The 13,557-nt window shown below is 40.0% G+C and overlaps 1 long non-coding RNA gene across 2 annotated transcripts in view; it reads right to left on the reverse strand.

Moving 5' to 3' along the window:
* LOC147819357 (uncharacterized) overlaps positions 1–12,672 on the reverse strand; it is a 31,965-nt gene extending 19,293 nt beyond the window's left edge. For both annotated transcript variants that reach the window (XR_015437006.1, XR_015437005.1), the window contains exons 1-3: positions 10,106–12,672; positions 8,314–8,480; positions 5,446–5,618 (exon numbers count right to left, since the gene is read on the reverse strand). This is a non-coding gene — a long non-coding RNA (uncharacterized LOC147819357). The remainder of the gene's footprint in view (positions 1–5,445; positions 5,619–8,313; positions 8,481–10,105) is intronic.
* Between the last annotated feature and the right edge of the window lie 885 nt (positions 12,673–13,557).

The following is a 13,557-nucleotide window of genomic DNA, read 5'->3' on the forward strand; positions in this document are numbered from 1 at the left end:
GAAATGAGCCAGTGCACAATACATGTACAAATCATTTCCTGTTGAGCATTTAGGAGTTTTTTTTTTTTTTTAAAGTTTGTTGTGTCCAGAAGGGCTTTATATTGATAATCAGGAGGAGACAGAATGATGTGAAGAACGGTCCTGTGTGATTAGGGTAGAGATCTGGTAGTCAGGACTGGTGAATTCTTGACAACTGTTAAAATACTTTTCCTGACTTTAGCACTCATCACCTCTTAACAAAAGGAGGTGCTGCTGGACTTTCTTGTATTTAGAATCACTAATAGAGTCCATCTATTTTCAGTAGCTTAAACTACCAATCAGAGTGGAAGTGATAGCCTCATCCTGTATTTTGAATTCATTTTTGAAACGACTCATGCATTAAAAAACTGTGTGTGAATGATAAAAGATAATTAACATTACATTTTCTACATTAGCCTGATAGCATAGCTGTGAATGGGGTTCTTCAACTTCTCTAAACTGATATTAATTTTGATGAGATAAATGTACTCTATGGAGAAAATAGCTGTAATTCTCTGTACATTATGTAAAATTCTATGTATATGGCAAAAACACTGAAACACAGAATCCAGTCAATAACACATGAACAGGCGCAGGCACTTTTAAGACTAATGATCGTCATTAACACAATCCCTGTTCTTTGTTTCTCTCTCTCACACACGCCAACGCTCACCTAATATCATTCAAACAAATACACACAACACATGCGCACATATTAACACCACCCGATACATCTCACACACATGTGGGGCAGACTTCTAAGGCAGATTGATGTTCCACATGTAGCAGAGTGCCCCGATTCTCAGCCTGCTCTACAGATGTATGGATGCTGGGGTGTCTGTGCAGCTAAAATACTGGGTGAGTGAGAAACAGAGAAAAGGAATATTTCAGAACAACAGACTACAGTACAAAAAAAAACAAAAAAAAACACTAAGATTTCTTTGGCTGTGTTGCAGCATCTGACACTTTTGTGAGGTTTGCTATAAAAACCTCAAACTGAGATACAAAAAGGGATAAAGAGAAGATGTGAGAAAAGATCTGGGCTAACATCAGAAGGCTCACTCATAAACTCAGCTGTAAGCCTGTACAGCAGCGTTATCCCACACAAATTACAGTGATATATGCAACTATGTCGCATTATTTTGAAGTCCATAGCACCACCTGGTTTTCTTTTGTTTCACTTGCCAGACAGAAGATTCTGTAAAGTATTTAAAGGTTTTTTTTCCCAAATCGGACATTCCTTCAGTATCCACGGCTGACAGTTTAAGATCAACATTTTGTGATATACTGTGATGTTTTATGTCTTTCTGATGGTGATATAAGGAGATTGATATCAATATCTCATATCTGTGTGTTGAGTATGGAGCTGTACTCAGGTTGTGTTTAGCCTAGTCCATCATACAGGAGAGAAACAGGGAAAAAAGCTGCAGGTAGCTTGGCTCTGTCCAAAATGTAAAACTATGCCCAAAGCTCACTAATTCACTAATTCACATGCTATAATGTTGTTCGTTTAATCTGCACATGAACAGAGATGTAAAGATGATCATTTGTGGTGTCATGGGGAGATATGTGAAGGAACTATTTCTTGGCAAACAACAACTAGATTCTTGAAGTCTTTTCTAATTAAGGTTGCACGGTCTGTACAATGGTGCCTCTAGAGGAACCAAAATCTGGCAACCTGCTCTACAGCCCACCCCATCTGCAGCCTTTATCTACAGGTGAAATACGTCTAATTTCAAGGTTTATCCTTTTTGGTTTTTTTACTTTGATCAGAGCTGTTTCTGACCAGTCTGTTTTTTCCCTGCTCCAGTCTTTATGCTAAGCTACGCTAACCACTTCCATCAATCCTCTCATCTCTATTTAGTATACTGCTGTGCTTATGACTAGAGAGTGATGGTCAGCTAATTAAATACACAGCTGGTGAGAAAGCGGACTTCATTTTCAAATTAAATCCACTATAGTTTGATAAAGTATTCTTAACTCAAGGCCAACTTACTACCTTACTTACTAGCTTTCAAATGCATCTCTTGTCAATGGATGGAGTTTGCTTGGTTGTTAGTTACACTTTTTCAGTGTAATGATCAGTTACCAGGCAGGACACAAGGAAACTATGTCTATTAGACCTTCTTCATAGCAGACATTGTGCTCGTCACAGCAGGAAAAGCACAGGTGTGTGTGTTATGAGTCCGTTGGTTTTCAGGGCTCTGATACTTTGCATGCTGGTTTACTATCATGGCTTACAGAGATACTGAATAGAACTTCTGCTATGAAAAAGGTCTATTAAATGCTGATGAGACCTTCAAATGAAAAAAAACCCCATGTTGGCTGACATCTGTCATCTGTACTGGTTCTTCTAATGACTGTGAAGACACCAGAACTTCCAAACATTTCCTCTTAGAGGCAGTGCAATAGTTCGGTGGTGATTTCTAGCTCCTCACTGCTGGAGCAGTAAAATGTGGAACTTGTATGATGGCTACATCTGTAGTTAAAACAGCGTGAAAGCCTCAGTACTTCCCCCTGAAGCCTCCAAGGCTGGAGCGGCTCCCAGCGAGGAGGAACCCTGTAGAGTCAGCTCCGTAACTCAGACAACAACTGGCACACAGGCAGCGTTGGCCCTTTGTCTGGTTTCTTTGTGGCATACATATGCAAGATGGATTTCAGCGGTTACAACAATAACAACAACAGCAGCAACACATGGCTGAGTCCTTTTCAAAGCTCTGATTCCACATCAAAACACTGTCCGACAGAACGTGACAGTAATGTGAAATACAGGAAGCACATATGACAGACAATTGAAACTGAAATGGCAAAAGGCTACTCCATTGATCCTTTTGAATAAACATTCACGTCACACCTCTTGGATGTCTGATTATTGGATGAAGTCCTGAGTTTTACAATTTTAAAAGGCAGATCAATGAGAATTTTTAGCCTCTTAATGTTTTAATACAGCCGAGCTTCTTTAGCTCGTTCTCTTTCTCCTCACACGGATATGCACATACGTCGAGCTTCAGAGGGTTTCCGTATTGTTTGATGGGAAATAAACATAGAGATGAGGAGAGGAAGAGGCAAGAGGTCAAGGACATGAGTACATCTCATCTTGGAGAATGCTCTAGAGACGCTGTATCAAAGCCGCTTTCCTTCCGCCCATAAATAGCAGCTCAATGAATAATATAGCCTCCTGCCACCCGGCGGGCATCAAGTCAAAATCACAGATCTGGTCAACACATGAGAGACATAATCACTAAAGAAAAGCTCAAAGGCCCCAAACAACATGTATAATACAAACTGTAGTTACAGAGCCTTGTGTTTTACTGTGACAAAGTTGTCTGACAGTTAAGATGACACTGATATTCGACTAGTTCAGTTAACTGATCTTTTGACCACTTGGGGGCAGTGAAACAATCTGTAAATCAGCCACAACATTAAAACTAGTTACCTGTTTTAGTGCTGTGGCTGGTCAGTGTGTATATATTACACCTTTACAAAGTTATTATGGGCATATTAGGAAACAGTAAAACCAAAAGAAAGAGCTGAAAGACACTAAAACAGTCTGTAGAGGGGAACTGCAGAGCAGTTAATATCCTGTTGCTTCACCTTATAACTTCCACATTACAAACTCAAATCATTTCATCGATTTGTAATATAAAAATATTGATTAATTCAGCTTTACAAGGCTTTTCCCTCGCTATGTAATTTTAAGTTGTAGCACCACAGCTGTCTTTACAATCATTTGCACACTGTCAGGTCACGGCTGCTGGACCAGGTCAGGGGTCAAGTGCTGCGCTCAGAGGCAGACTGCAGCCAAATTAGTGCGAGAGATTCTTCTTCTTCTGCTTGGGGCAAAATAAAAGGTTTTAAACAATGTGGGTCAGGTTGGGATAATGTGCTTGTTGACAAGTGCACTGATTGGAGCTTTTACTGCGGTGAAGTTGTGATGATTTGTGATTTTTTTTTTCAAATGGAGAATAAGGAGCTTTTGTGGGTGAGGAGTGGCGACTGGCTGATTTCCAGCAAACTGTTGATTTGGAAGAAAAAAAAATGTAAGAATTACAAAATCTGAATGGAGAGTGCCCAAATGATTCTGCTCCTAGGATTATACTTCGTAGTATTTTGTCCAAAGCGATTTATATAAATCTGTACCGCAGGGCTGTCGACAGATCTGTCATTTCTTTTTATCATTACTGATGTTTGTATGTGGTGTTTCTTTAAAAATCATATATTTCTGTGAGAGTCTTCTCCCAAGCAGTTCCACAAGATCCACCTTGCTCATGGACATCTCCAGTAACTGCTGGCAGCGAATGGAGGATGAGAAACTCTGCAGTTTTCCTCTCTGTGGGCAGAGAGAAGGGGAATCCTGAAGAGATTTTTACCAGGAAGCCACAAGTCTTAAATAGCCTGTCGGAGGATTACTGCAGGAACTCCTCAGAGCCGGGCTGACAGAGAAATATGGCTTCCAACACATCCATGCTTCTTTTATCAGCCATGGCAAGTAAGAGGGGCATTTCGTCTTTTTTTTTTCTATCTTCTCTTTCACTCTTTTTTTTTTCTTTTTTTTGGAAGAAGGGAAGGGAGATGAGGAGAGGCGAAGGGCAATGTTCCTTCTTTCCATCAGAGATGCGGAGCTGAGGACTTCTGCCAGCGAGCAGAGCTTTGAAAGTGAAACGTAAGAATGGCAGATCACAGAGGCCAAAGAAAAATGATATTCTCCTCGTTACGACTCCCCCGGCCAGAACCTTTGTTGTGGGGGCTTCTGCTTTTAACTGGAAACAGGTCCAGGCGCCTCCTGTGTTTCTGCAGTGTCCCACACACACACACACACACACAGACACGTATGCACACACGTGTACAGTACATTCATGTACTCATACGTGCATTCAGACTCTCCATCATTCCCCCATCCCCTAAAGCCTGGTGACAGCTTGTTAAACTCGATGCCACGTGCAAAGCCACGCTCTCTGCAGGGTCTTTGTCCTCACCTGTCAGCGGAGACACCAGGTGTCCAGGTGGGGGCGTCCTACCGTAGATGGCAGGTGGAAACAAAGGGCCACGTTGCAGGTAAGATAAGAGAGCGCAGAAGGAGAGGGCTCTACAACATCCCTCCTGCGCATGTACTGTAAATCTGTCAACACCAACCTGTTCTCACTTTCTATCTCCTGAAAAGTATTTCACAACCCGAAAGCTGAGCGCATCTGATCTGGTCATTGAGGTTTTACTTTTCCAGATTTGTCCAGATTTCAGATATTCATCTTATTTAGAAGAGAAGCGTGACAGAAAATGCAAAAGAAGGAGGGTAAAAATTAAAATGACCATCAGCCACCATTATATATCTATAGATTTATATATATCTAACTATTTTATCCTCTGTACCATTTTGTTTTACTCTAAACTTAGAGTAAAATATGGTGCATGTAATGTGTCATGTCTCACTGGAAACAAAGTCTTCTGGAGATGACGTGGCAGCGTGGCCCCTTCCTTCTCTTCTCTGTCTCATTTTGGTCCTTTGAGCTGCTGGTTCCCACAGAGTCGTAGCACTGGCGCTGGAGGAGACTTTTATAGCTGAGACGTGAACCTAAATTCCTGGTTTGGATGTTTTCCCCACCCTGGAAAAGATGAAAATCATATTAACAAGACATTTAGTGTTATATTGCAACCTTACATTTTATTTTTTATCTCATTATGCCAATGAGGTGAAATAATGCCACTTTTATTTCATCACAGTTAACAGAGAGATTTGATCAGATCCCTCCAGGAGATAATATCTGTAGAAAGGTGCTTTGCATTAGAAATACAATTTGTCTTCAATAAAGTTAAAGTCCAGCTCTCTGTTTTGGATTAAACGACTTCTTCAAATGGATACTGTATGATTTTTTCTGCAGTGTAGACACTGTGTTTAAATGAAACACCCCAGAGCCGACACAAGTACAACACAGCATCTCACTTCATCCTTCAAGGGGTACCACACACACACACACACACAGACACACACACACACACAAAATACACCAACACTCATGCTTTCCATTTGCTATCTGATATGGCTTATTTTTGTGGATTTAATGCTTTGTTGAATCAAACAGAAAATGTGTAAAACTAATGTGGCGCCACTTTTCATTTGGTAAATAAGCCTTTTGTGCCCGTCACCCTGGTTCCTTATTGTGGGCGAATTGGGGGGGCAACAGGCCTCAGAGGCGGTGCCAAGGCCTGTGGCAAGGGGGGCGTAGCTTTAGCATGTGAGCGCTCATCTTTTTGGAATTAAAAGAGGAGGTGATTGACAACTTTTCGTGATGGCCGGAGGGGAGATTCAGAGACCTTATTTTGACTGACACACACACACACACACACACACACAGAAACACATGCGTGCACATGCATACCCTTTCCGAGCCAATTGGTCCTGAGAGAAGCCCACAATTTGTCAAGTTTTTCATCAGAGTAGGAAAATGAGAGTTTAGCATACTGTCTGTAATGCATAACAAATCCTTAGTTCCATCTGCCAAACCATACAATCAAAGGCCCAGATTTGACAAAAACAACTGTAGACTTTTTGTTGTAAAACCCAGTCATTTGTGGATGAAGGATCTTTGGTTCGTACATACAAGAGCCCCAGTAAAACACATTTAACCTTTGACCTCTTTAATGCTAACTTGAAAGTCTGCTCGTCTCTCACAGCTTTCATATTGGCGGTGACACAGTCAGTCAGTAAAGTGATTCCCATGCCTCTCGCCTCTTGCCTCGTTCCACATCTGCTGCATATCATTAAATGGAAAAATCCAGTAAAAATATTTACTTCCCGCTCGGCTCTTTGAGCTAAATATACTTTTCCAGTTGTCTTTGGATTGATTGGGCTCTGAGAAATCGTGATGGCCTTTCTTTATGTGCAGCTGTCACAAATCAGGTGTCTGATTTTCATCAGTTTTGTCCATCCTGTGACAGATTAGTGCTGCACAGCAGTCATTGTAACACATTACATGCCCTTTCAACTCTGTCCTATTCTCAATGCCTGAAATGTAGGTGTTCATATAAAAATCTCACTTTCGGCAGAGAGTAACGCATTGTTTTGTGGCTTTCACTACCTCAAACGATTCTCCTAAATGAGGCATGTCACTCCTCCATCACTTCAGTAATGGAGAGGAAACAAAATGTTTTCTTCTTTCCCCTTAATTAACTTAGCATAATGTGTTTCCAAAGTAGCCTAATGTTGTGTGCCATTTCACAAGGAACAGATTATGCTGAGCGTATCCACAGCTGTAATATTTATTTGGTTTTTGCTTTTACATCAACAGATAATTAGTTACAGCGTTAAAGCGCTCGAGTGTGGGTTTTTAATAGATGTGCATTGCAGTCTGCTGGAACTAACACTCCCCAAAGTGATGGTGGTTGGGAAGGAAAGCGTATTGCTAATAATATAAACATTATTAAAATTAAAATACTAATAATCTACTAAACTCAAACCGCATACTTTGGTTGAAACAATATCTCGACTTGCCAAAAGCTTTCAGTTAATATGGGCTTTTAAATTAACTAAAGTATCAGATTTTGACAAGTATAATGGAGACTCTTCACTCACTGCCCAAATTACCATTTTACTGATTTGTTGCAATGTTTCCAAGAGTTTTAGTGTCCCACTAGGGTTTATAAAACAGTTTTCCCCCCTTTCAAGAACAAAACTAGGGCAAAACACTTACTTAAGCATCTTTTTTTAAAATTACAAGAACAACATCAGCAAAATATTGGATATTTAGTTTGGTTATATAGTGGAGACCAACTCCATGCTGCTGAATGTGCTTTAAGTTGAAGGTTCAAACTTATTGATAAAGACTTCAACTAGGTGCTGTACGTAATGTTCAGTTATTTATCGCCACAATGTATTTGTGATCTGATACTATGTTTTCCAAAGCACCATAGGTCCAATTTTCTATCTAGTACGTTTGAACCTTGGCTTTGAACCACAAAGCCAAACCCAGTGCAGTAACACTTCTGAAACAAACCAGACCTTATATGATAGACAGTTCTGTGACCTTTGCTTTAAGATTACGAAACAAAAATGAAATGGAGGTTTCGCCCGTTAAATCCCAGTCGACTTTGTTCTCCAAGGTGGACAGTAAAAATCCTTTGTATGCTTTTGTATCAAAAGCTAAATCGCTGGCAGCTGCACATTTCAAAATGAAAAACAACGAGTTGAGCCAGAACAACCCACTTATCCAGCCAAGCTCAAGTGTGTAGGTACTATTTGTATGTGTGTACATGTTGCCATGGGTATATGCATGTGCGTGTCCACCCACAAAATGAGCATACCTGCCTGTCCCTATTCAGCATCATCCAGTTTCAGCCAAGAGACGTAGTGAAGGTCAGAGACTCCACACAACGAGCAGATGTAGACAACCAATTTGAATATTGGCAATGCAGACTCTCGCTACATCCCTCAGACATGTACGTCGTACTGACTGTGTCCTCTTCAGCCGCTAAAGCAGGAAACAAAAAAAAAAAAGCAGAAGGACCGAGTAAGGAGTTTGGTTTGATTCTAATTGGCCAGATTATTGCGTTATGATTTGCATAATTTGTAAGGAGGGGATGGGGAGACTCGGAGAGAGCTGATTAGAGAAAATGTCACAGTGGATTCACATTTCAGCAGCAACTGAGTGGACATGAAGCTTTCCGAATGAGCCTCGAGGACACATGAAAAGTCTTCAGATGATGAGCTGGAATCAAGAGAAAACGTGGAAGAAATACAAGAAAGCGGTGAAGGGGGCAGACTGGAGAGCATTGTTATTCCGTTCTTATTTCATAGAGAGTTTAAATCAAAGCTTGCTGGATTTTCAATGTTCAGAAAGAATCATTCCAGAGTATTTATTACATATTATTAAGTAGAAGAGCTGCACACCATGAGTTTTATGTGATTTTTATGTGTCTTTTTATTTCCATAAAGTCTTTGTGTCCCCAAAGCAAGTTCAAGTATTCACCCCAGTAAAAGGGTTCACACAGCCAGGCATGAGGACACAAAGTTTCATTTCAGTTATTAGACACAAGTCGAGCTTGTGCCCCCCAAACTTCAAAGGCTTTCATTTTTTATTATGGAACATTATTTCCTCTTGGAGAAAATAAGTGATTATTTTGCAGAGTGTTTTGCTGAAAGACAAAGAGAAACAGAATCACAACGGCACACATGCAAACAGTCTCTGAAGCTGACAGCTTCGGGGGACATTCAGAGAACATAAGGGGGCGCTGGAAGAAATATTTTTGAGATATTTTGGGCGTTAAGATGTTCCTGGGGGGCGCTTCTTTAAAAGGTGAGTTTACTCAAAGATTCACAACAAGTTGAAACTACTTGGATAAGAAAGTGATCTGCAGCATGAAAGTTTACACCAATGTGGCTAGACGAGACAGTGTGTTGTTTCCATAGCAATGACTCTTTACTTCAGTTTTTCTGTCAGTTTTCTGTAGAACATAGAAAGGTACGTACATCAGTTCAATTTCACAAACACGGTGTTTACTGTGTCTACACGGGAAAATGGACCCTCTCTTCCACGGTATTCCTCATGGAGTTTCTTCCACTTTAAAAGCATTCATTCACCCCGAGGATAGCTACGTTAACACTGTGTTGTTGCCATGGTTACAAAGTTACAGGAGGGATATTCCGCTGTCAGACTTCCGATGAAAGCGACTTAGCGTCTAGCATCCACACACACACTATAACACTGTTCAAGTGACTTTGCTGGTATGACTGTATTCATCGTTGCCAAAGATTGTTAACTCAAACTATACAATCATAATAAACATTTCTCAATATTCTGCCACCTGCCACCTGACAACGTCGTCAGCTGGCTTGATTCCAGCTGAGACAGGGGGGGTTTACACTGCTGCAGCTTTTCTCTGCAACATTATAAAACGCTTTTGTCTAGTCGTGAACTTTAAAGTTTATGAATAAAAGGAAATGTGAAATTGTGAAAACCAAAGGTGTTCATAATAAAATGCACAGGGAGTGTATACATTAGACAAAATAGATAATAAATTAACAAAGTAACAAGATTATTTATTAATTAACATTTGGTTCAATACAGGTAAAAACTAAATTATAATAATTACCAACCAGGTATTCTTTGAAGAGGATGTTCAGCTCTTCGTGCCCTCAGGACCCAGTCCTTCCTCTCTTCAACAGTTTCACTCTAAAGAGAGAAAAAAAATACAGAAATACTTCAGGACTGCATTTACACAAATACTACACCTCACATTTCTATAAGCCTATGAAATGAATGACATTTCAACTGCAGATAAACATGTACACAATGATCAATTAGTCATCACATGGACATTTATGGTTACCTTGTCAAACAAGGTACCACCACTTTATAAATGAAGCAGGGAAGGGAAAGAAAAAACTGTAAAGTATCTTCCTTCTTTGTTATATCATCTCTTTCACATCCGAAAACTGAACCTTTCAACGCTAACCTCTGATAACACTCACTTATGGATAAATCTGAAGACAGAGGCCTAAAGTTTTAGTGTAGATCGGGGGAAACGTCGTCGTGCTGTATCTTGAGAAGCAAACTTTCTGTTCCTCATTCTTTATGAGCAACAATCAAACCACAATTTTATCCTCAACAGGGTGCATTCTCAGATGTGATTGGTTTCCGACTGTTTACGAATCCCTATACCTGCAAAACAGACTCCAGAGTCAGAAAGGTCATTGAGGTAAGGTAGGTATGTATCTTTACATGAAAATACATTATTAAATACATCATAAATAATGCTAACCTACAAATTCAAAGTCAAACTCAGTTCAGGTATTGTATGAATAAACATATCAACACTGGATGCCAATTTCATCTGTTCATGTTCAAAGATTGGGAGAAAAAAAATTCACATTTGAGCAACTAAAATAAACAAAGTCCAGTTGAGTTAGGTTGAGTTTCCAGTCATGCTTAAACACTTAAAAATAACTTAGAAAAACCTGTCGTTGAGAGATGAAAATGACATAAAAGTTGATTGAAGAAAGTTAAATGTCTCCTCTCATCACACTGATTCCTTCACTCTTAGTTTTCAACAAGTCATTTTACTTCCTGTCTCATGTCATGTCCAACTAACCCTTTCCTTCGAAAACACTGACTTGTACTCTTGAGTTAGGCATGAAGCATTCATTTGCATCTGAGACATGAGGTTCCTTTCACATAATTTCATTGGACAGGACTCCAAACAATCTCTGTACATAGGAATAAAGACAACACTCTGACATTTACCACAAAAAAGCAAGACTTAAACCAACTACAAAAAGAAACAGCAGAGAGGAAATGGTGTTTATGTGCAGTGAAAGTTAACGTCTTAATGCACCCACAGAGGAGTTCAGAGTCGTCACAGTCCAGTTTTCATGGCTTCAAGCACACTTCAGGGAGGAATGAATCCTTCACTTAAATGATGACATGCCCCTCCCCTCTTTTTGGGGGGAAAAAACTGAGCACAAATAATACTTTCATAATACTTTCACACAACTCCACCGCCCCTTGGTAGATGTGAGCAAATCGTCCGCTGCCTGTGTGTATGGATTGAATCATAAGAGTCTGATATGGCGTGACTGCGGACTGTGAGTTATGCTCAGATCTCTCCCAGACATCAAATGCTCTGGACATCCATCACTTAGCCGCTACATGACATTTACAGCCACTGATGTGTTGACTCCTTTGCTTTTGTTTTGGCACTCTGAACAATGCTTTCCACAGACACACAAGACATACAGCAACTACACACTCCTGAAAATAGAAAGAGCGTTTTATAAGGCCAGCTCCTGTATAAAAAAAGAACTGAAATACTGCAGGATATTTTTTCTGTATGAAACTAAAAACAACTTCCAGAGTTTGAGAGAGAGTCTAACATCCATCTTGTGCTGAGGTCTATAATTTGACAAAAAATCTAAATAAGGGAAATTTTCAAAAACTCTTTCCTTTATTTATTCTGACTTTAGAATAAAACAAAACCAATAAAGCCCGAGGTCTGAAAATACTTCGCACTGATGCCAACACTAATTAGCTTGTTTTAAGAACATTTTACAAGAAATCTATTTTATACTCATGTTGCATGATATTGACAATAACTTCACAAAGCAAGGAAATCGATAACTAATCCAAACTGTTGAGTAACCTTCTTGTCTAAGTTCAAATGTTTGAGACGTTTTTCTTTGAATATTCTTTAAGTCCCCACACAGACATGTTGAATGTAAGCCCTGATATAATGGATTTATGTGACTAACTCAGTTATTGTAGTCTTGTAGCCACCAACAAATCAGTTTGCCTGTCATTATCTGAGGTCTTAAAGGTTTGCATTTTTATAATCAAAATTGTAATCTTTAACAGTTTTTTACCAACCATATCACAGTTCTTGAAACCCTGTGTTTTTCACTTTGCCCGCTTTGTTAAACATTGTATTTTTATTTGTTAACACTGATCAATTTTGATCAAATCAAGTTAGGTCAATTTTATTTATATAGCTCACTTTATCACAAATTTGTCTTAGACAGCTTTACAAAAAGACATTATGACACCATCTATCCTGAGACACTGAAGTCAGACAATTGACAGTCTGAGGACAAAGAAGTTTCATCTTTAGCCCTTTCAAACTGTTACTGCTTGCTATTCGTCTTAAATCATTTTGCCATTTCATTTCTCCTTTTTTGGCTGTGCAGCAAAACAACAAAACAAATTCCTCGTATGTGAAAAACTACCTGGCAATAAACCTGATTCTGGTAACGTCTTTTTTTTCCAACATTCCTTTGCTGTTTCTCCTGCACCTCCCGCTCTGGCCTGTGTGCAAAAAGTTAAAGCCATGATGGACAGCCATCAGGTTAGGCCTTGCTGCATGGATTTGCGACCCATGTCTGTAAACTTGGCTGTATTTAGTCTGATAATAAACCTGAGAGAGACAGAGGTGGAGGAGCACGGAGCCTCGCCAGGGCACGATAACACCTTGACAATTCAACACACATGTGCTGCGGCGTGCTAGGCCGCAGCCTCGGGGCAGAGCCTCAACCAGCATGTGGAAAAGGTTTTCCACTCAGCTGAACGTCCAGTACCTCCAAAACTACAGCCCCAGAGCGAGATCTAACTCCGTGGTATTAGGCATCGAGGCCAGCTGTGGATTAACACAATTTGCACCTCCTCTCGGTGCAGATAACACCCACACCTCCCCGTGGAGGTCCAGCCCGTCAGATTTAGCCCTTGGCTCCACCTTCACAGCCTTTAGTGTAAAAGTCAAAATAAAACACATAAATTCAGAGACATACACAGAATGACAGACATGTCTTAAGAAGCCAGGTTTTGTTACCAAAGATATTACATTTACAAAGAGTGAATTCAATTCAAAAGCTGTAATGAAATAAGAGCGAGGGAATCTAATTTAGTATCACTGCACCCCACTGCTGTTTTAAAATGCTTGAACAACTTCTCGGGGCGTTTTGTTTTGTCCGCGGTGAGCTGAGACACTGTGACATTACCATCAATCCATCACTTATGTGTGGGGATCCTAACATAACAAGCTCATGATATCAAAGGTTGG

The sequence above is a fragment of the Seriola lalandi genome, unplaced genomic scaffold (genome assembly GCF_002814215.2).
Source record: "Seriola lalandi dorsalis isolate HSWRI2012SDOR001 ecotype SW California unplaced genomic scaffold, Sedor1 jcf7180002053912, whole genome shotgun sequence".
NCBI classification, from domain to species: Eukaryota; Metazoa; Chordata; class Actinopteri; order Carangiformes; family Carangidae; genus Seriola; species Seriola lalandi.